This window comes from Microtus ochrogaster, linkage group LG4 (assembly GCF_000317375.1).
Source record: "Microtus ochrogaster isolate Prairie Vole_2 linkage group LG4, MicOch1.0, whole genome shotgun sequence".
NCBI lineage: Eukaryota > Metazoa > Chordata > Mammalia > Rodentia > Cricetidae > Microtus > Microtus ochrogaster.
The window spans coordinates 12,714,243-12,735,787 of record NC_022030.1 but is presented as its reverse complement, the minus strand read 5'-3'; the positions used below and the strand labels follow the sequence as shown (position 1 = coordinate 12,735,787).

Genomic DNA, 21,545 nt, shown 5'->3' with positions numbered 1-21,545 from the left:
CACACACACACACACACACACACAACTTCTTCTCTTAAACTGTCTCTGTCAGACACTTTGTCACCAGGAATGACAACAGTAATTAATACATATTCTAAACAACAGTTTGTAGAACAGTGTATCCTCACCTTCAGCAATGCGTCACCTAACACACTGTCTGTCCCCTCACAAGTATTTGGTGCCTCCCTGTCATCTTCTCAGTTGCCCCTCTCCAGCTTACGTACAGTGACCTCAACCTCACCAAAATGGCTATGAGCACCTCCCCCCCCAAGTAAGAGCTCATAGTGAGGAGAGGGTGGTACTACAAAACTGTTCCTGATGTCTAAGCTTAAGGAGGAGAAGGAGGAAGAACTTGCAGGAGCTGTTGCTGTTTCTTTAACACACAGACTGGGAATGTACATTGATGGTAACATACTGTGGGACAATGGTCTTGTACTCTGTAAAGATTTGTCACTTGTATTAGTTTAATAAAACACTGATTGGTCAGTAGGCCGGCAAGAAGAATAGGTGGTGTGACAGGAACAGGAAAATTCTGGGAAGAAGAAAGGCTCAGTCTACAGTCATCACCCAGATACAGAGAAACCAAGACTGAGAATGCCTCACTGATAAAGGTACCAAGTCACGTGGCTAACACAGACAAGAAGGCCAACAACTTTATAATTAATGTAGGCCTCTGTGTGTTACATTGGAACTGCATGCCTATGGAACAGGACAGGACAGAAACCTCTGTCAACAAATGGTGCCAACATGGACAACTATATCCGCATAAAAACTGAAAGAACTTAGGAGGTAATTCACAAACAAACAGAGTTAGGCACAGCTTATTGATAGCAATATTTTCTCAGATGGGCTCTGTTTGCAGAGAGAGGCTTCCTGACTCAGCTTTAGCTGCAAAAATCTTGCTGCTCTTTTAAACGTCACACCACAAAACACTTAAATTGTGTTTATGAATTGCTGACAGCATGCTTCTTGGTGGTGGCAGAGACCTTGAAACTCCATAGAGTCATGGCAATAAACATGGTTCCTGCCAGTACCTCCACCATAAAGCTAGACTCTCAGAAAGCTAAGGAATGGGATAAATCCAGTAGTCAAAGCCACAGCTTTAATGCTAGCTATATAGCTTACCAAATTAAAGACTCATGTGGTCAGAAAAAGAGAAATATACAGTAAAGATAGATTCAGACAAAAAAACTATAAATGGTTTACAGAGTGTTTAAAATATATGTAGGCTTGGGAAAGAAAAGAAAAAGGATAAAGTCCTTTAAAAAATAAAAGACAGTAGGTGGGTGTGGTGGCACACACCTTTAATCTCAACACTTGGGAGGCAGAGGCAGGCAGATCTCTGTGAGTTCAAGGACAGCCTGGTCTACAGAGTGAGTTCCAGGACAGCCAAACATACACAGAGAAACCCTGTCTCAAAAAACCAAAAATTAAAATTAAAAATAAAAGAAATTAGGGTCTAAAATAAAGCTACATAAAGATGGAAAATACACATAGAATCTGGATACTGTATATTATTGTGTTGTCTTTGAATTGTTTGATGGCTGAGGAAGGAACAACAGCCACTAAAAGACATTTGATTACAAATGCTGCTGGATTAATCCAACATATATATTTTGAAAATGTATTGACTTCAAAATTTAGATCAAAATATATGTTACATTGGAGAAGAGGTTTAGTTTTTGTTTCCACAGGAAATGAGGGGCTGTGGATTCATTCTGGATTAAGAAAAATCAGGTTTCATCAAGAAAGAGCCCCTGGAAAAAATCTCCAATAGGAGTGGATGATCCTATCATTTCATTTCTGAAATGATCCAACATTTCAGAGGACCTCTGTTGGAGTTTCCTCTGATTTCTACATTCAGAACAGTCTCAAGACTGTTGGAAGAGATGATCAAAGCTCACAGAATATTCCAGTCAGACCTTGACAATAATCCTAAATTTTCTTTAGGTGCCCCTAAGATTGTCAACACCCCTAATTAGTAGGAAATAGCCTAGAAAACTATGCCCACATTGCCCCCAAATGGATTATGGATGTTTTTGTTTAGAGTGTTAGTTAAAAGTTGTTATGGATAATGGTCTGGAAAAAAATCTATCTAAACAAAGGAGATTAGATTTAGAGTTCTTGTGTTGAAAAGAAAAAGAAAGGAAACGTGCTGTAGAACAACGGTCTTATACCCTGTAAAGATTTGTCACTTGTATTGGTTTAATAAAATGCGGATTGGCCAGTAGCCTTGCAGGAAGTATAGGCAGGGTGATAAGAATAGAAGAATTCTGGGAAGAGGAAAGGCTCAGCCTGCAGTTGTCACCCAGACACAGAGGAAGCAAGATGAGAATGCCTCACTAATAAAAGGTACCAAGCCAAATGGCTAACACAGACAAGAATTATTGGTCAATGTAAGATGTTAGAGTTAGTTAATAAGAATTCTGATATAATAGGCTAACCAATTTATAATTAATGTAGACCTCTGTGTGTTACTTTGGAACTGCATGGCTGTAGGACTGGGTAGGACAGAAACATGTGTCAACAGAAACACACTTGTCTGTCTTGTACACAGTCATAGGATCAGTACCCAGCACAGCTAAAGAAAAAGAGTCTGTCTTTAGCTCTTATCATCAAATGATAATCAGTAAAACTTCTGAAAAATTCTCCTTTCCTTGACAAATGGATTGACTTTGGCTATTTGCTTAAAGAAACAGTTTGCCAAACCTGAGACACTACTTTAGAGTTTAATGCCCACAGACAATTACCAGATCCCATTGGAGACATCTTGCCTGTATTATTCTAATGCCTCAAAATGCCACTCTGCCCATTTAAAACTCACTGCACTATTTACAATGCAGTGTTACATGGAGATGAATAAACAAGCCTGAAGCCAGGTTACCTTGAAGTATCATTTGGCTCCAACCATCCTGCAAAGCTGGCATTTCCTTCCATCAGCTCAGCATGACATGGATGTACACCATCTGGCTGTGAGCTCTTAGCAGGCTGCTTGCTCTTATTATTTTTCACCCAATGGAAATGAAATGGTGCGATGCAGCCTAGCACTCCAAGAAATATAGATACTGATCAGAAAAACAAAACCATCTCAGGACAGTTTGGAGTCATTCGGGGTTTGCTCTTCTAGAATGTTCTCTACAGTTCCATTCCTTCTCTATCATTTCTCCACCTCCTGTTCCTATCCAGAAATCAAAGCTTACTTACTGATCTGCTATTGAACAAGGGTTCATTTTCTTGAGCACAAAAAGTACCTACATTCCTTTCATATTTTCACACACATATGATGAATTTTAAATAAAAATCTAATAGTATTTTCTTTATGCATTAAATACTTACAATATTCTGTACAATGGGAGAAATTCCCTAGACTCTTAGAATTTATTCCTAACCATACATTTTTTTTTGTCCAGAAAACATTTTATTTGACTCCAACATACCACCTTCAGTATCTTAAACAATTTTAAAAAAATGCTTCAAATTATAGTAGATATATTGTTTTGTTATCACCTAATTCCTATTTTGAATGGAACTGAACTCAAGCAAGACACAAAAACTGCACCAAAGTAGAAGCAGCAGCGCATTTAGTAAGAAATGCAATCATTGCTTACAGGATTTTTAAAGAGCAGAATACACCTATCTTGACTGTAAGGTTTCCTGGGCTGGCATCTACAGTGGTACACGGTAGTGACGTCATGCCAAAAGACGGGGCCAAAGAGTGCCATGGTGGTCTCGAAGGTCCTGTTATTTTCAAGTTAGCATTTGCCACAGTAGACAGAAACAACATGGAAAGGAGGTTACTCAGAGGGGAAGCAACAGGGACCCGAGTGACACAGGTCACAGAATGAAGAACTGGGCAGAGGACAGATGGGAAGGAGGGAGCCAGATTTATCGTGTCATAAAGAAAGGCCTGGAGGAGTCTCTGTGTGAGGACAAGAGCATTAATTACGGAGGAAATGACGAGGAAGTAATGAAAAACCCTACCTGGGCTCTTCTAATTAGAGAGTATAAGGGCATAACCTGGCATTGGATGGATCTCTCCAGAATCCAAAGAACAGAAGAGTAGACAAGTAGGCTATATGTAGTTTCTTTATTTCTATAGTCTAAATATATGTGTGACACACATACATATTTATTATATTATACACACATATATAAAATGCATTATGTATCTGAAAGAAACAGATATTTCTCCTTCACAGAAAAAGTAAAGAAACCATTTAGTAAAGCAGTGTAACTTCTTGTCATATAAGGGCCTACAGTACAGGAATGGTTATTTTTTTCATCTTAACAAACTTGCAATGAACTTCTTACTGGAAATCAGCCTATATGGTATCTACATGGTGAGGGGAGGCGGTTTTACTGACAGAGTGAAGCAACATGTGGGAAGGACACAAGAGCCATCACCCAGCGGGGCTCTAACCATTCTCTCTGGGAAGAGTCCACAGTCCACATCATCTGACGCTTTAGTAACACATGAGGTCTTCTCCTGTCACAGCATCAAGAACGAAGGCCAAAGGTCAACTAGCATCCTGATGAGTGACTCAGTGGAGAGTCAGACAAGAGAATTCTGCAGTGCTTTCCCCTGCATTTCTGTTCAGTGTCTTCATCACTAGAGACAGCTGAACATCTTGGAGCTATTGTACAGTCACAGGCGTGGGCCATCAGTTACTTGGAGTCCGTGACCAGTGACATGCTACTCTGCAAAGAAATCAATGTGTTTTAAATTCCATAGTGCTCTTTTGAAAACTTCCCCCTTTCACTGAGATTATGTCCATCAGTTATACCAGCTGGTGAATTATTCTCTCCGACCCTTGGAGGTTAGCTTGACCAAGTCAACATGGACCCATCACACTAATGGCTGGACCTCTTGTTTTCTAAAACTGACATTAAGTGATGTTCTTGGAGCCCAGTCATTTTCAAGAAGCCTTCCCCACAGCATTCCTGAGGAGATGGACCAACTGCACCATCGAGCTTGTGGTTTGCAGGCTGCGACTTAGAATCCCTGCCCACAGACAGACATTGACCTCGTAGCACTCCGTCTCATTACTGTAAATCGATGAAACAAGCCGTAAGTCACTCCCGGCAAGCAATCCATTTAGATAAAACAAAAGAAGGATAAGCCTTGCAGCCAGAAATGATGGAGTATCATAAGCAGCTTGGGAAGGGAAGGCTTGGTGGGGAAATTTGTGACAATGTTTAAGTACCAAACGAATAGTCGTCTAAAGACGGTAACCGGATATGCTTCACAGAGGCAAGGGCACATCATGCCACGTTTCACCAAAACTCAGTAAGAGGGCAGCCAGAAGCTTCCCACCAATTCTCTTCTCTGCAGCAAATCATGACAGAAAGCCTCAACCTGCCAGTGTTCTGATCCGTTTGCACAGTTAGCGGGAGGGTCTTGCTCTGATACTGTGAATGGCTCAAAAATGCAGAATCTACAGATTTCATATAAACTGTTAATGTTGGAAAGGATCCTTTTTGAGAACTGAATTAAAACCACTATTGATTGCTTAAACAAGTATTTATTGATTGACCACTAGGTACAAACACTAAATAAACTATGAATACAGAAATGCAGGCTGTTAAATGAGTGCACATTTTGCTGTCCATGAAAACATGCCCAGACAGGCCAAACCTCCAACATAGCAGTAGCTGTATTTGCTAAATCTATGATATTTCCGTTTAAGCACAATAATAGTGGGGAACTATTATGAAGGGAAACAAATGATGCATTTGAGGGGGGATGTTTGTAAAAGTGACTTAAATCTTCTAAAACCATAAAATACACTTCCTCCAAGTTCCACTTCCTGTGACACCATCTCACAGATGGCTTTGGTGCCAAATGACATCACTAAAGGGCAACAAAGTCTAAAACCTAAATCAGAGCAGCTTTTAACCTGAGTCAGGATCAGATGGAATCTTAACTGATAGAAGATATAAAAAAAGATAGCTACATAGAACCTGTGCCAAATCTGTGTTGCATACGGTAAAAGAAAGTGTGTGTGAAAACTGCATTAATGAAGCCAATTAAATAACAACTCCTAAGCAGGACATGGTGGCAAACAGGCCTTTAATCCCCATACTGGGGAGGAAAAGGTAATCAGATTTCTGAGTTTGAAGCGAGTCTAGTCTACAAAGTGAGTTTCAGAGCAAATTCCAGGACAGATCTTTAGATAGATAGATAGATAGATAGATAGATAGATAGATAGATAGATAGATAGATAGATAGATAGATAGATAGATAGATAAAAGAATCCCCAGCCTTAGAAGTTCCTCTTTTAAATATTTTAAAACAATTGGCATGGGTCCTTCCAACATGGAGTCTTCATAACGATTTTATTTATCCAGGTATAGATGAACTGCTAGGAGAGAACTGGATGGCTAGAATAATTTGATTAGGGCAATTCTGTCTCTAAATGCTGACCTAGATCATGGGAAACAGGAACTTCTAGGCAAACGTTTCAGGGTAAGTTTTATGAGATTTGACAACTTCTTGGGCAATATCTGCTGTTATTAGCACATACTGGTGACTGTCCCACTATACTGACTTTCACACAGAATACTTGGAGTTTGCCAGTGCAGACGTTAAAAGCACACACATAGATGAACCATTCTTTAAAGTTTACTTTTTTGTCTTATTTACAACTACACAACATTTGCCTTTAAGTTAAGAGTAGTTATTTGGTTCCAGGGTCCTTTTAGTTTGGGTAAGCATGAGGCTGGTGTTACAAAACTTCCTTTACCATCTGAGTTAAGTGGCGGTATGGATCATAGATATATTAAAAGTCCCTAAGACATTTTACAATTCCACAGTGACTAAAAAGAGCATGCCAAGGGTTCTGGTTTGTATGTGGAATGCAAGTCAGTGTTTATTTCTGTGATATCCCTTTGGAAACCAAGGACACTTTCAGTCAAATTTGGGTTGCATGGCCCATGGACAACCTCCTGCATATCTCATGAAACACAAAGTAGAAGATGAGAGCAGACATGAGAATTATAAGCATGCCTCTGTCCTTTACCATGACCCATTTTTAAAGGAAAAAGTTTCTTACTTATATAGAGCCTTTATATTATATATAATATATATGATAATATATAATACATAGTTTTTATATTTATATCCATTCAACAATTTCCTAGGAAAAAATATAAACATCTACTAACTGCTCAACAAAGTTATCATTTTTAAATTATTCTGGGGACTACTAATTGAATATTAGTCCAGTAGTAAAGATCCAACAAGCTTTGGAAAGAGCAAAGATATCACGTTCCGCCGGGAAGCCAGTCATCATCTTCCCCTTCCTATACCAGGGATGCAGCCTCAGGCTACCTTGAAAGTTTTGTTGCTGTATTCAAGTGTAATGAAATCATCATGAGGGTTGCTATTTTATATGTGTCTGACTCTCGTATGTTATATGAGGATAAAACGTTGTTTTAGTTCAATAGTCCATCTCTGGGGCTTCGTGCAACATCTGGAACACAGTGTCACTAACCATTCCTACAGAACAGAATTAATAGCAGTGGTAAAGACAACAGAGTAGAGCAGGAAGAGGCCTGACTTGGAATGAGAGAAGAGTGGCCAGGGCAAGCTAAGGGCCCTACAAAGGAGACAACAGAGAAATGTTTCTACTGAACTGAACTTTTTTTTCAAAGTAATGTTCAGTGCCTTCATTTTAGGGTCATCACTAGAGACTACTGGATGTAATGGTTTGCAAGACAAACGCAGCAAGTCACTGGGGCATAAAGGTTTCAAATGAGTAATGAGAGATTATCATGTAGCTTAGAAAGATCATAGAAAAACCTGAAACAGACAAGAAGCAGGAGAGTTGAGTGGTAGGTGTGAACATCTGGATGGGACCCTGGGGTCCCAGAATAAAAGTTAGACTACTGTCATTAAAAAGACCCACATATAGCCACAGCAAATAGGTCCCCAAATAGGACAAAATATTATTCAGAGAAACAGGAAGAAGAAAAACTGTGGAGTAAATCTCACATACCAATTATGTTCTTGTATATGCTGGGGCAAAATAATTAAGTAAATAAATAAATAAATAAATAAAGGACATTGGAACTAAATTACAGAGTAACAGTTCCCACTTAGCCACACCAGAGCTGAGGCATAAGTATGCAGAGTTTTAGGCTTGCCTTGGCTAGGTACTGGGTTCTAGGCCAACCTTGGTGAGACCAGCTCAAAATGAAAATCTTTTAAAAGGTTGAGGATATAACCCAGTCACAGAGCACTCACTTAGCATAAACAAGGTCTTAGTCTCAATCCTCAGTACTAAAGAAAGAAATTTTGAAAAAGATTATAGTATAAAACGGTGGCATGTTTATGAAAGAATGACTACTAAATGATTGCTTAGAATAAATAGCTATATAAACTAGAATTTTTCTGCTAAGATACCTTTTTGATTAAGGCAATATCATCTTTTATTTTTACAACATTCTGTTCTCATAAACATACACATGTTTGCTTAAACACTAAAAGAAAACACCCAATAGCCAAACATGCATATAATTAGTAGTAATAATAATAATTCTGAATATACCTTGTGAATCGGGTAGGGCACATTGTTATTGCTGAGAATGAGAGAAAGAAAAGTCAAAATCCTCTGGAGAAGATCCACCAGACAGTAATACAATAGACAGTAACTCCTCTAAAAGTAGCATTTATCTTGAAATTTCTAAGAGAAAATAATTCGAGAGCTATACACCAAGAAATAAAACACAGTTTTACCTTTTAAATTCAATAAGAAATAATGGTGAGAGTTCTAAGATTTCAGAAAACAAAATATGAAATTTATCTTGACTTGTGAGCTGCATCAGCTTGGACAGAGACAAAAATTTCATCATAAAAACAATGTTAAAAAAATCAGGAAATATGATGTGGAATTCCCCTCTGCATGCCGTGAATATGTTTTATTGCCATTAGTTAATAAAGAAGCTGCTTTTGGTCAGTGGCTTAACAGAGGAAAGCTAGGCCAGAAAACTAAACTGACTGCTAGGAGAAGGTGGAGTCAAGAGATGCCATGGAGCTGCCAGAAGAGAAAGACGTGAGCAGTCAGCTGCTACCTTTCCAGTAGGCCATGACCTCATGGTAAAATATAAAATAATAAAATGGGTTTACCAAAGATATAAGAGGTAGCTAGCAATATGTTTAATTGATTGGCCAAGCAGTGATTTAAATAATATAGTTTCTGCGTGATTATTTTCAGGAGTCTGTGAAGCCGGGGAATGAACAAGCAACCTCCTCCAACAGACTGGCATGCCAACATGGGTAACTACATCCACAAAAAAAAGCCCAAGAGAGTTTAAAAAGAAATTCTTGACACAAAAGAACAGAGTTAAACACAGCTTTTTGGTAGTAGCACCTTCTCGGGTAAGCTCTGTTTGCTAGAAGCAAGCAGAGTCACGATTCTTTTAAAAGAAGGCTTCCTGACTCAGGGGTGGCAGAAAAAACTGCTTGGCTCCTTTAAGAGGGCTTCCTGATTTGCCAGCATGAATGGCTCTGACTCTTTTGGGAGGTCCAGCTACAGAGGATTTAAATGGGGTCTGTGAGCAGAGTGTTACAATTTGCTTAATGGCAACATAGACCCACTGTGTCCCTAAAAATGGAGCAATGGACATGGCTCTCAGAGGCAGCGAACATGCCTCCACCATGTTGAACTGGGTGGAGCAAGCAGGCAGAGCCATTTTGGCCCTAGCCACACCTGTTTAGCTTTAAAAAGAGGGGGGAGGCACTTCTGGTCAGAAAATAATTACATATACACAATAAAGACAGATTCAGATGAAAAGACATCTAAATGGGTCACACTGTGTTTAACAAATGTACATAGGCTTGGGAGAGAGAAGAAATAGAGAGTAATAAAATGAAGTAAATGTTTTTTTAAAAAAAATAAAACAAAGTCTTTAAAGAGACAGAGTAAACATGTACAAAAATTAACAGAGTAAGAAAAATAAACCATGTAAAGATGGAATATACACAGAGAGTCTGGATTATGTATATTATTGTGTTTTCTTTGAATTTTTCGACTGTGAAGGAGGTAAGTGAAAAGAGGCATCTCATTGTACAGGCTGCTAAGATAAAACACATATATTGTTTTAGAGGCATCTTTACTTCAAAATTTGGGTTTAAGGATATGTTGCTTTGAAAAGAAGTTCTGCTTTTGTTTCCACGGTGGATGAGAACCTATGAATTGTTTCCATACTAATGGACCAAGACCCCCCCCAAAGGTCACCATGAACACCACCCAAAATTACTTCACCCAACAAAAAGCAGGAAGCAGTTTGGAGAGAACTACTCCCAAATTCCCAAATATTGTTTATAAATGTGTTTACATTTAAAGGGGATATGCTATAGATCTGAATACTTTGCATGTAAAATGTTTTAATAACTCAGGACTTTTTATGACAATGAGACACATTCTCCTGGCAGTACCAATCTAATCTACTCCAAGAGGATGATGAGCATCGAAGAGGCTCCTTATGGAGCTTGTCAGTCATTTGGCCAAAACACTGCTCTTGCCTGAACTGTTTGACTGAACTTGCTGAACTTGCCTAAGGAGGCTGTCTTTCGGGATTTCTGCTTAATGAAAGAGTCTGCCAGACATTCTGCAAGACACAGAAGAAAGCAACTGATGAACTTTGTCAATATACAGCATAAGAGATCTTCAAATTTCCTGCTTCATGAAAAAGTCTGTCAGATACTATGGGCCTGAAGGCTGAAGATGGATGCTCCAATGATACAGAAGAACTTTGGGTGACTGTTCAGGCAGCATGATGTCTCTGTCATTTCTGGAGTTTTGGAAGTTGCTTAAAATGTACTTCCTGTTAACTCAGGTAATATTATATCCGTCTGGAGTCTTTCATGGAGCTGAAGAACAGATAGTTATAATTATAGTTTTCCTTAGTTACGATAAAAAATAAAATAGATATAAATATTGTAGCTGTAATTCTTGATTAAATCTGTTTTGTTATATGAAATCTTACTATGTTAAAGTTAAAACCTTTCTTTTTATTTAGACAGAAAAGGGGAGGTGATGAGGGATTCTCTTCTGCATGCTGTGAGTATGTTTTATTACCATTGGTTAATAAAGAAGCTGCTTTCAGCCAGTGTCTTAACAGAGTAAATCTACATGGGAGAACTAAAACGCATGCTGGGAGAAAGAAGGTGGAGTCAGGAGATGCCACAGAGCTGCCAGGGGAGAAAGATACAAGCTGCTAGCTGGAACCTTGTCAGTAGGCTACGAGCCTCATAGTAAGATATAAAATAATAGAAATGGGTTAATGAAAGATATAAGAGCTAGCTAGCAATATGCTTAAGTGATTGGTCAAGCAGTGATATAAATAATATAGTTTCTGTGTGATTATTTTCAGGAGTTTGTGTGGCCAGGAAACAAACAAGCAGCCTCCTCCAACAGAAATACACTAAATTTTACAGTAGAACTGACACCAAGATTTATACTATGTCAAAGAATGCTGGAGGAAAGAGTAGGTTGATAGGGATTTTTGTATACTATACTATACTATACTGTACTGTACTGTACTATGCTATACTTTACCTCTGCTTACTATGTTTTTAGACTTTTGTCCATACATTCATTATTTACCTTTCAAACCCAGTTCCATTATCTTATTGATAAAATGTGGTTAAGTTACCAGGTACCAAGGATTTATACCACATATTCTCCACTCTTGCGTTTATGAATGTGTATCACCAAAGAAATTATTTATTTATTTTTTGTTTTTTGTTTTATGTCTGTCAGCATCCTGAGGAGGCTGATTCTGTGCTATTTATCTTTATGTCTCTATATATAGACTACCTGACTGGAAATTCCACTGCCTTTAAGAAGGTAATTTTCCCTCTCCACTTTGTCTTCTGGGAAACAGCCATGCAACATTTACTGTATGAACGTCCCATGAAGACAGGAGCTCTTTCACTTGGAAACTCCTGAGACCCAGGGTCCATTTAATGCTGACTTGAATCTACATCAGTCTTTGAATCATTTCAACACACCACAAAATAAAAGTAGAGCAAAGAGTCTGCTATCTACATCCCAAACACTAACCCCAACCAACAAATGCAATGAACATCCTCACAATGTGTAGAGTATTGATCATTTCTGCTTCAAAAACTGAAACAAGGGTAAAAAAAAATTATAGCTTTCCCCCTCATGCATATGTGGTCAATTAGACATAAATTTTAGGGACTCTGACAAATAAGTCCACTCATGTTCTACTGGCATAGACAGCCATGCAAAAAGACTGGAATTCCTTGGTCTAGGTGAACCAGGTCTCTCCAATTCTGATCTGTAGAAGGTTCTGTTCACCTTCCCCCTAACTGTGTAAAATACATGTACTATCCTAGAACAGCTCTCAACCACAAAGGGTACTCATCTGGGATGGAGACAGAGGGAAATAACTGTAAGTGTCCCACATCATAGGATTGTTTTACGGAATACAATGTGTTTGAGAGAGAACCAGACTGAAAACATACAAGGCAAACTATACTTTGCAATTATACTCTCAGACAAAGCCAGAGTATTTTGACACTAAACACGGGATTCTGTCAGAGAGCCTGTGAGCACACAGGACAAATGTTTACTCTGTCAAATCTCAACTAAGTACCCTGAAAATGCACTTCTGAGCGACTCTCTTCCAGTAACCACATGCTATTTCTCTACACGCAGAGCTACTGTTTGTTAAAACTTAATTCTCATGCAGTTGTCTGCATCTAAAGAGCCAGTGAACATTCTCTGGAGATGAGCTGGCAACACTGACTAAACAGTTGCCAGGGCTATTCCTGGAGACAATCTTCACTCTAAGGATTATTTGCCATGCATCATTTCTCTGGGGATGCCCGCACACACTTCAGTAAAACTCACTTGACCCAGAAGGCGCTCTGCCTGCCACGTCCTTAAAACGCCTGTCATACAGAATTCATCAAACCACACAATAATTACCTGCTGGTGCTTCTATTTCATTTTCCAAAAGAAGGAGCCTCGTGGGCTGAGACAGAGTCGTTCATCTTGGCATCCACAGAGCCTAACATGGTCCCTACTTACAAAACCACCATGTAGGAGGAGGATACAGACATGATAGACATGTTCCTTGCCTTCAGTGACGTCAAAGTGAGATCAATGTATATAACAACATAATATATATTGTATAAATCGATACACATATGTATATTGTTATATCTATATGTATATATGCAATATATGTAACAATATAATAATAGTAGTAGGGGTGATGGATGGAAAATGTTTCCCCCACAGTCTGTCCTATTTAAGCTGAGACTTGAATGACAGAATAAGGGATAAGAATTTGCCTACTCTGGGTAAAAGCAAATCAAGAAGAAAGGCAGAGTAAAGCAAGGAACTGCGATTAGAAGGAGGTCGTGTCAAGAGACGAGCCTGGAGGCACCGGGAGGGGGTATCATGACTAGGCATTTAAATCTATATTAAAGGTCTTTGTGCCAAAGGAAGAACTGGTTTACTGCTGAGCTTAAACAGAGAAATACCACATTGTAGACACCCCGGAGAACGGTTGCTGGGCTGGAGGGTGACAATACTGAAGGCAGACAGGCCAGTTGGGAAGCAGTTCAGGCAAACCAGGTTATGTGGGAAGAGAGAAAAGGTAATTGACACAGAGAAGAGGATCCAGGCTGCAAGACATTAAGGATGCTGAGGGAAATCCTAAGGCATGATGTTGTCTGTGAACATGGGAAACAAAAGGACCAAGGAAAACGAAAGACCACTTCCAGGTTGTGGAATGTAATGGTTAATCCTGACTGTCAACCTGATTGGATCAGAATGGCAGAAGCACACTGGTGGACTGGTATTTCAGGATTAAATAAGACTTGGGAAAGCCTGCCCTAAACGTAAACAGCACCATCCCCGAGGCTGGGGGCTCAGATGATGAAAACAAGGAGCAGAAAAACATGTGCCCATAACTCCCCAGTCCCTGCCCTTGTTCCTGATTCTCACGAACGGAAAAACCGTCGCACTGCTCTCTTCCATCATAAGGAACCAAGACCCCTAGCATCACAAGAAAGCTGAACAATCTCTGCTTTTATGTTATTTCCCTCTGGTATTTGTCATGGAGGCAGGCAACTGACCAACACATGGGTCCAGCGGAAAACGTGCCAGTTGCCAAAATGAAGAGCACACTGGAATTTCCTTGTGGTAATGCGATAAGGTTTGAGTCTTTGGGGCTCTGAAATAAAGTAATCCATTAGAAAGTTGAACATTGGCATTTGGGTAGTGAGACAGTTCAAGATCAGACTCCAAATCCACAGAATGCTGGCCATCAAGAAAGCCGTGTAAAACAGAAAATGTAAAGTAGACACCAGCAAAAAGGACATGAAAAGGGAAACATGGCCCCGGAAATGCTGAGGCCCGCATGGCCAGCCCCTTTATATTGGGTCCCATGGTCTGAGTTGATGAGGATGATTAACCTTTCTCTTCCTCAAGGAATAGGTTCCACTGAGATACAACTCAGGATTGCTGGATTCAGAGTTCAGAGCATTAACCATTACACCAAAGGAGCTGGTGGGCCAAAGAGATGGCTCAGCAGCTGAAAGCTAGGCTCACACCAGAGGGCATGAACAGGGCACTAAAAAACAGTCTGAGGAAGAGCCTGAGGGGCAGAAAGACCAGGAGAGGAGACAGGATGATGAAAGATGGGCAAGGAGATTGTCACAGGGACATTTCAACAACCTCAAATACAAATAATGAGCATTTGTTCCAAGCGTGAGGGAGGGGCTATGGGCCTTGATCATGTGAGCAGGTTTAATGGGCCTTCAAGATAGGAGCCAATGGGGAAGGGAATTGGAACTAAGAGTCTGAAGTCAGTGAGGAATGAGGAAAGACTATTCATTCCCAAAGCATGATGAAAAATGAAAAAGGTAGCAACCTTGGGCAACTCCAGAATATGTTATCCCTTAAGTAATGTTTTAAGTAATTTGAGTATGATTCGTTACATATTAGATAGATTTTATTTAATGAAAAGTACACTTGCCTGTAATTCAAAAACACACTGTATTCCTTACTCAGTCACCTTGACAATGTTTAACCATTAGCTTTAAAATGTTTAAGCTCTACTGGCTGGTAATAGTAAATCAAAAGATTTAGGAAGGGATATAAAGGCTACAATCCATTTGCTTTAGAGGGGTCATTTCTTTAGCATCAATGAAAGTGTACCACATACTTAAAATGTGCTCTGGCTTCTTCATTCAACTTTACATGCCACAACTCAAGACATTCCAAATGCTCAATATACTCTATCATTCTGCCAACACACATCTGCTGCTTTTAAGGATATCCAAGATTCCATCTGGACAGGACATTCTGCATTCACACCTACCTCAAACCAACAACAGAAAAAAAACCGCACCTCCTCCACAAGGTGAAGAACACTTCCTCTCTTCGGCTTCAAAATAGTTTCTCTGTTAACAAGCTCTGTTAACAAGTGTATGAGTCTACAGCAAGATTTTGATTGCTAGGAAAAGGAAGGCACCTCAGGAGGAATGAGGTTACTGGAAAAAACAAGAGCTGCACAAAGAAAAACGTGGAGATGGAGGACTAAGCTACGTTGTTAGAAAGAACAGTATTGAAAAATATCTATGATCCCTAAGTTATAGGTTAAGGGTTTTTGTTATGCCAATTAATAGCTTAAACTCTCTACTTAAAATCTGGAAAGCTTAATCTAAAATTAAGTGGATACAAAAAAGGCTAAAAGTAATGAAAATAATCTCTATAAACAAAGTTGGAGGACTAACACTATGGGACCTCCTAGGCTGAGTTTACAGACAAAGTCAATAAAGAATGGGGCATCCATGCAAGAATAGAAAAATAGACCAGGGAAGCAGAGTTTGTACACCGACTTACAGCAAAGCTGCCAGAGACAAAGGATGATCATGGGAGAGCACAATAACCTTTGACTCCTTCCTCACACCGTACACAAAAGCACGACTGGATGGACAGAAATAAACATAAAATGACAAAACTTCTATAAGACGGCATCGGAAAATTCCCTTGTGATCTTGAATAAGATAAATACTACCTAAAAGGAAAAGAAAATCCCCATAGCAATGAGTTAGATTGATTCAGTTGATCCAGAGATAGCATAAATAGGACTAGGGAGATGGCTCAGTTGGTAAAATACCTGCTTTACAAGTTTGGGGATCTGGGTTCCAACCCCACAACTGCTATAAAAAGCCTGGTGTGATAGCTCACACCTGGAATCCCAGTTCTGGGAGGATCAGGTCCATCTCTTGATGGCCTAAACTAAACAGCAATTCATAGGCCAAAGAAAGACTTTGCCTCAAAACGAAGATGGTGGCACCTGAGGAATGACACTGGAGATTAACCTCAGCCTACACATCCATGAACATACATGTGCGTGCGAGTGAGTACACCCACACACACAATAGCACACAGACAGGGGGTTAAGTCACAGATGTGGAGGAATAAATTACTGTATGTATCTGAAAAGGGTTTATATCCTTTACTTAGAAGTTGCTGTGGGACAATGGTCTTGTACCCTTAAAAGATTTGTGATTTGTATTTAAAAAAAACAAACAAACAAACAAACAAAAAAAAACACTGATTGGACAGTAGCCAGGCAGAAAGTATAGGCAGGAAAAGGAAAACCAGAACAGGAGAATTCTGGAAAGAGGAAAAATTCAGTTTGCACTCGTCACCCAGACACAGAGGAAGCAAGATGAGAATGCCTCACTGATAAAAAGGTACCAAGCCAGATGGCTAACACAGACAAAAATTATGGGTTAATATGTGATGAAAAAGTTAATAAGAAGCCTGAGATAATAGGCCAACCAGTTTATAATTAATGTAGACCTCTGTATGTTTCTTTGGGACTGAACTGCTGCAGGACTTGGTGGGACAGAAACCTCAAGCAACAAGAAGTAGCTTTCTGCAAACCAGAAACTAAAAGGGAGGTCACTCAACTTTATCTTAATGGACAAAGATTTCAATAGGCATTTCATAGAACAGGCTACTCGAGCAGCCCTGAAGCAAATAAAAATGTCTGACAATTTAAGTGATCAGAAAGATGCAAGTTAAAATTATAATAAATTATTACTGAAGATTAATCATAATAACTGGAATGCTTTCAAATAAATTTTAAAAAGCCAATGCTACAAAGTATTACTGAAACTACAAAGTAACTGGAGCATCTAAACACTGCCATGGGGTATAGACATTGTTAGAGCTGCTTGGGGAAATCATTTGGCAGTGTCTACTCAGCTAACTACACAGGTCTCTATCACTCACCAATGCTACTCCTATGGAGTAGTACCCATACATATGCAAACACACACACACACACACACACACACACACAGACTAAAAATCCCCAGAAGATACAGAACAGCTTCATGTTTGCCATGTTGATGAGGTGGCGATGTCATCACTGTTGGGCTGTTCCTGTAAGATTTGAGTACTTCTCAGTATGTCTGTGAGACTTTGACATAAGCATATGAATAATGGAACACAATAATAAAAAGCCAATTATAAATCTTGGTCTTCCACATTAACACACCTTACAGATTTGGAGTTTAAATGGCATTTCTAGCAAGAAGAATCTTAGAAAGTTGAATACATTTAAGTGACATATATGAGTCTGTCTGAAGCCAGTGAAGACAAGTATTAATTTATTTATATTATTAAAGTATTTATTTATTTATTTATTTATTTATTTATATAAAATAACCTAGAGATAAAAGTATAATCTCATACCCGGAGCCAGACTCTGAGCCTCATCCCAGCTGAAGTGAAGGGGGAATTCTCTGAGGTGAAAATTCCTTCCGTGTTTGTCCCTCGAACAAGAGATTAGAGCTGAGAAAAAGCAAGGCCAGGCCTTTTGCCTCATCCACTGCACTATCAAGCAGACACCACAAACATGTGACCACCACGATGAGATGTTCTTCTTATTTTTCTTACTTGCTAAGTTGCAAATAAGACATCTTAAAGAAAAACTTCACCTTCCCTTTTGGAGGAGTGAAAAAAAAAAAGGAATATGTTGTAAATAGATTTAAGTCTACTATCTCCAACACACACTTTGTTGCAAACTGTTTCTACGATAAAAGTCTGCTATCTCCAACACACACTTTGTTGCAAACTGTTTCTACAATAAGCAAACGAGACAAAGACTCCTACAGCCAGGCCATCTGTGCCCTCTCAGGGACAGTCTTCAGTGCACCCTGAATGTTCCCTTTCCTTACACACAATGCAGAGGTGCAACCCCTCTGCACTGAGCTGTCATTGGAACACATTGTGCAGCTGAAGCTAAAATCACAGTGATAGAGCCAATGAGGTTCAGATGGACCTTCATGTAGGACTGTGCTGTCTCTCAACCGTTTGACTGACCAAGAATTTAAAGGAAGAATGTTCCCTCTGTCTGATGAAACATAGGGAACCACAGAAACTGGACCATGTGATGTTTCCGAGTTATCATGAGATAGAAGAATATTCCAGGTACCTCCAAACTTGCAGGAATGACTTTCTAACTCACAGGCCCAGGACACTAAAAAAGAATAAACCCTCCTCCAGTCTGGTATTTTCTGGCTCTTCCCTGTGTCTATGTATGTCATCTGTCACTCTTCTGAGCCTCCAGTCAGCTCTTGTCCCTTTACTTTCCCACTTCCTGGAAGGAAGGTTAAATTCAAGCAAATAAGTGCTGAGTTTTCGGGGTCAGGTCAGTGGTGTCTGTTATTGCTGCTTCTCTTGTCTCGTGTGTTTTCTGTTTTGTTTTGGTTTTTAGTTTGTTTTGTTCTGCCATAGCCTTCAATGAGAAGAAGGTTGCTGTAGGTAGGTGTCACCTGGCTAACCCCTGACCCAAAGCCTAATAGTCCCCCATGTTGATTAACAAGAATGGCTCCTATATACTTGAATACTTACTTGCTCCCTAGTTGATGGAGCTGTTTGGGATGAATTAGGAGGTGTGGCCTTGTTGAAGGAGATGTTCCGCTGGAGTGGGCTTTGAAGTTTTAAGAGTCCACACTGTTCTCAGTTAGCTTCCTCTGCCTTGTGGCTGTGTCTCAAGACATGAGTTCTCAGCTATTGTCCCAGCACCATGCCCACTTGCCTGTGGCCATGCTCCCCCTGATGTTCATGAATTCTGACTCTCTGGAGCTGTGCGCCCCAAACACATGCTTTGTTTTATACATTGCTTTGGTCATGGTGTTTTACCTCCAGCAATAGAGACAGAACTAGGACACTTGCCCTCCACAAAGCGACCCACTTCCCTTGCATCACTGGCTCACGGGCAGCACTTTGATGATAGACACTGTCTCTGGAATTGTGGGAGAAATAGTGATACCACTAGACACCTTTTTTTTTTTCAATAAAACCTGCATTTTGAGTGTTTATAGTCAGTCTTGTAAAAGCATTCCAGCTATCATCCTCCTAGACAAATATGGAGGCTGATGGACGCAAGTAGCATTGTAGTTATAATACATAGCAGACTTCTGAACTTCCTTACATGGGGTTATTGGGACACTTATGTTAGATCTGTTCACCTCCAGATGTTCTTCCTGAAGCGCTCACCCTCCCACCCACACCCCAGCCCTGCCTTAGTACCTTATCCTGGCCCTGCCTCAGAACCTTACCCTAGCCACCATCCAGCATGTGTCAGCATGTTCTTTTCTGGTCCTTGCTTTATCTGACTTTCTTAAGCTTGAGTTCACCACTCAAAACTCATGTTAGTCCTATTTGATCATGTACCCTGTGTTCCGCTCAGTTGAGACAATGGCTACTGTCCTACACAGATGGAATCTCTGAATGAGAAGAGGCATCATCTTGGAGAAAATGCCTCCACTGCAGGATATTAGAATGAAGAGAGGGCTACAGTTCTTAATTTATACCTGTGAAGGTGCTGGCATTTTTCAGACTTTCTAATTTTAGTTTTATCTTTGTTTCCACAGAAAGACCAGCTGTAAAAGTTCTTAAAGGGTCACTAGGCAGGAAGTGAGCAGGAGTCTCAGAGAGGGACTGAGATTAACCCTCGCCCTTATGTTGGTTTTGCATGGGTCTCAGGGCAGCACCTCCATGTGTGATTAAAACTGAAACAGAAGCCTCCTTCCACCATTCCCATCAGAATCAGAAGCAATGGCTCCAAGAAACATGATCATTCTTTGCAATCAGAGCAGAAAATAGAAGCAAGTCGCTCTAACGGGAGAAGAACTTTTCTTCAGGTCACCAATAAGAGCTCTGTCTGTGGCCTAAACCTAGCTTAGGCTCGGGGAAGAGTTCAGGTAAGGATCCTTCAGCGGATTCAGGGTCAGAAGAAAGCAGGAAACGGTTGCTGAGCAGCACGTTAGGAGACATCTATATTTACCACATTTCCAGTCAATGCTATAAACTGCCTCTGAGCACTAAAACAGAATTCTTGCAAATGCATGCACGTCCTTCAGCAGACAAATGCAGAAGGGATGTCTGCAGCTTCACTGTGCAGCTCCTGGTGTGAGTTGACCGGGTTCAGTAATAGCTGATAAGTGGGTTGCTTTATTCATTGGCGATGCCCTATTCTCCTTGTACTAAATTCCAGGGCTAGTTCTCAAGGGTTGGGGTCTGACATTTGGGTAGAATATGAACTGTATGCCTGGCCCAGTATAACTTCCCTTTAAAACAGAGACAATAATGATAGATGTGAACATTTTTGGGGCCCTTTTCAAAGTAGATAGTTTTGAGTATCTTTTTTTTTTTTTTTAATTTTCTAGCTGAAACTTACAGTCAAATTCTTTTCACTGCCAGACAACCAAACAGATTGGTGCCTTGTGCCAGCCATCATCAGAGAGACTTTCTCCAGCAGCAGATGTGAGCAGATAAGAAGACCAGACATGAGGAGAGAGCCTAAATTGGAGGTCTCCTTCGGGTTCTTCCCTTTGGGCCTCAGGGAGTCACAGCAGAAAATTTGTAGGAGTCAGAGGGGATGAAGGAAACCAGGAGAAGATGACCTGCTGAATCAACTAAGCAGAGCTCATGGGGACTCACAGAGACTAAAGGAGAAAGCACAGCCTCTGCAGGGTCCTCTGCATATATGTTATAGCTGTTAGCCTCTCGGTTTCTGTGGGACTCCTAACTTGGCGCGGTGTGTCTTTGACTCTGTGCCTGCTCTTGGGACTCTTTTCCTCTTGTCAGGCTGCCTTTTCCAGCCTCAGTGTGAGGGCTTTTGCCTTGTCTTCTTGCATTTTATTTTGTCCGGTTTGGTTGTTGTCTCTTGGAGGCCTGTTCTCCTCTGTTGGGAGATGGCAGAAGAGTAGATCTGGGGTAAAAGGGAGGTGGTAGGGAGCTGGGAGGAGTGGAGAGATGGTAAACTATGGTCGGGATGTAGTGTATGAGACAAGAATCTATCTTCAATTTTAAAAAGACTAAAACAATAAAGTCTTATTTTCAGTTTCATTTGAAACACTAGTTGTCAGCTTTGTCTATGTAAATCATATTAATACAAAATATAAACTATCTTCTCTGAAATCAAAACAAACACAAGGCCATAAAATAAAACTGTTCAGAGTTTTCAAAGAA

General features: G+C 40.0%; 1 protein-coding gene across 2 annotated transcripts in view; it reads right to left on the bottom strand.

Moving 5' to 3' along the window:
- The window catches only part of Aig1 (androgen induced 1), a 230,031-nt gene that overhangs the window by 190,273 nt on the left and 18,213 nt on the right, over window positions 1–21,545 (bottom strand). The gene's annotated exons all lie outside the window — the stretch shown is intronic.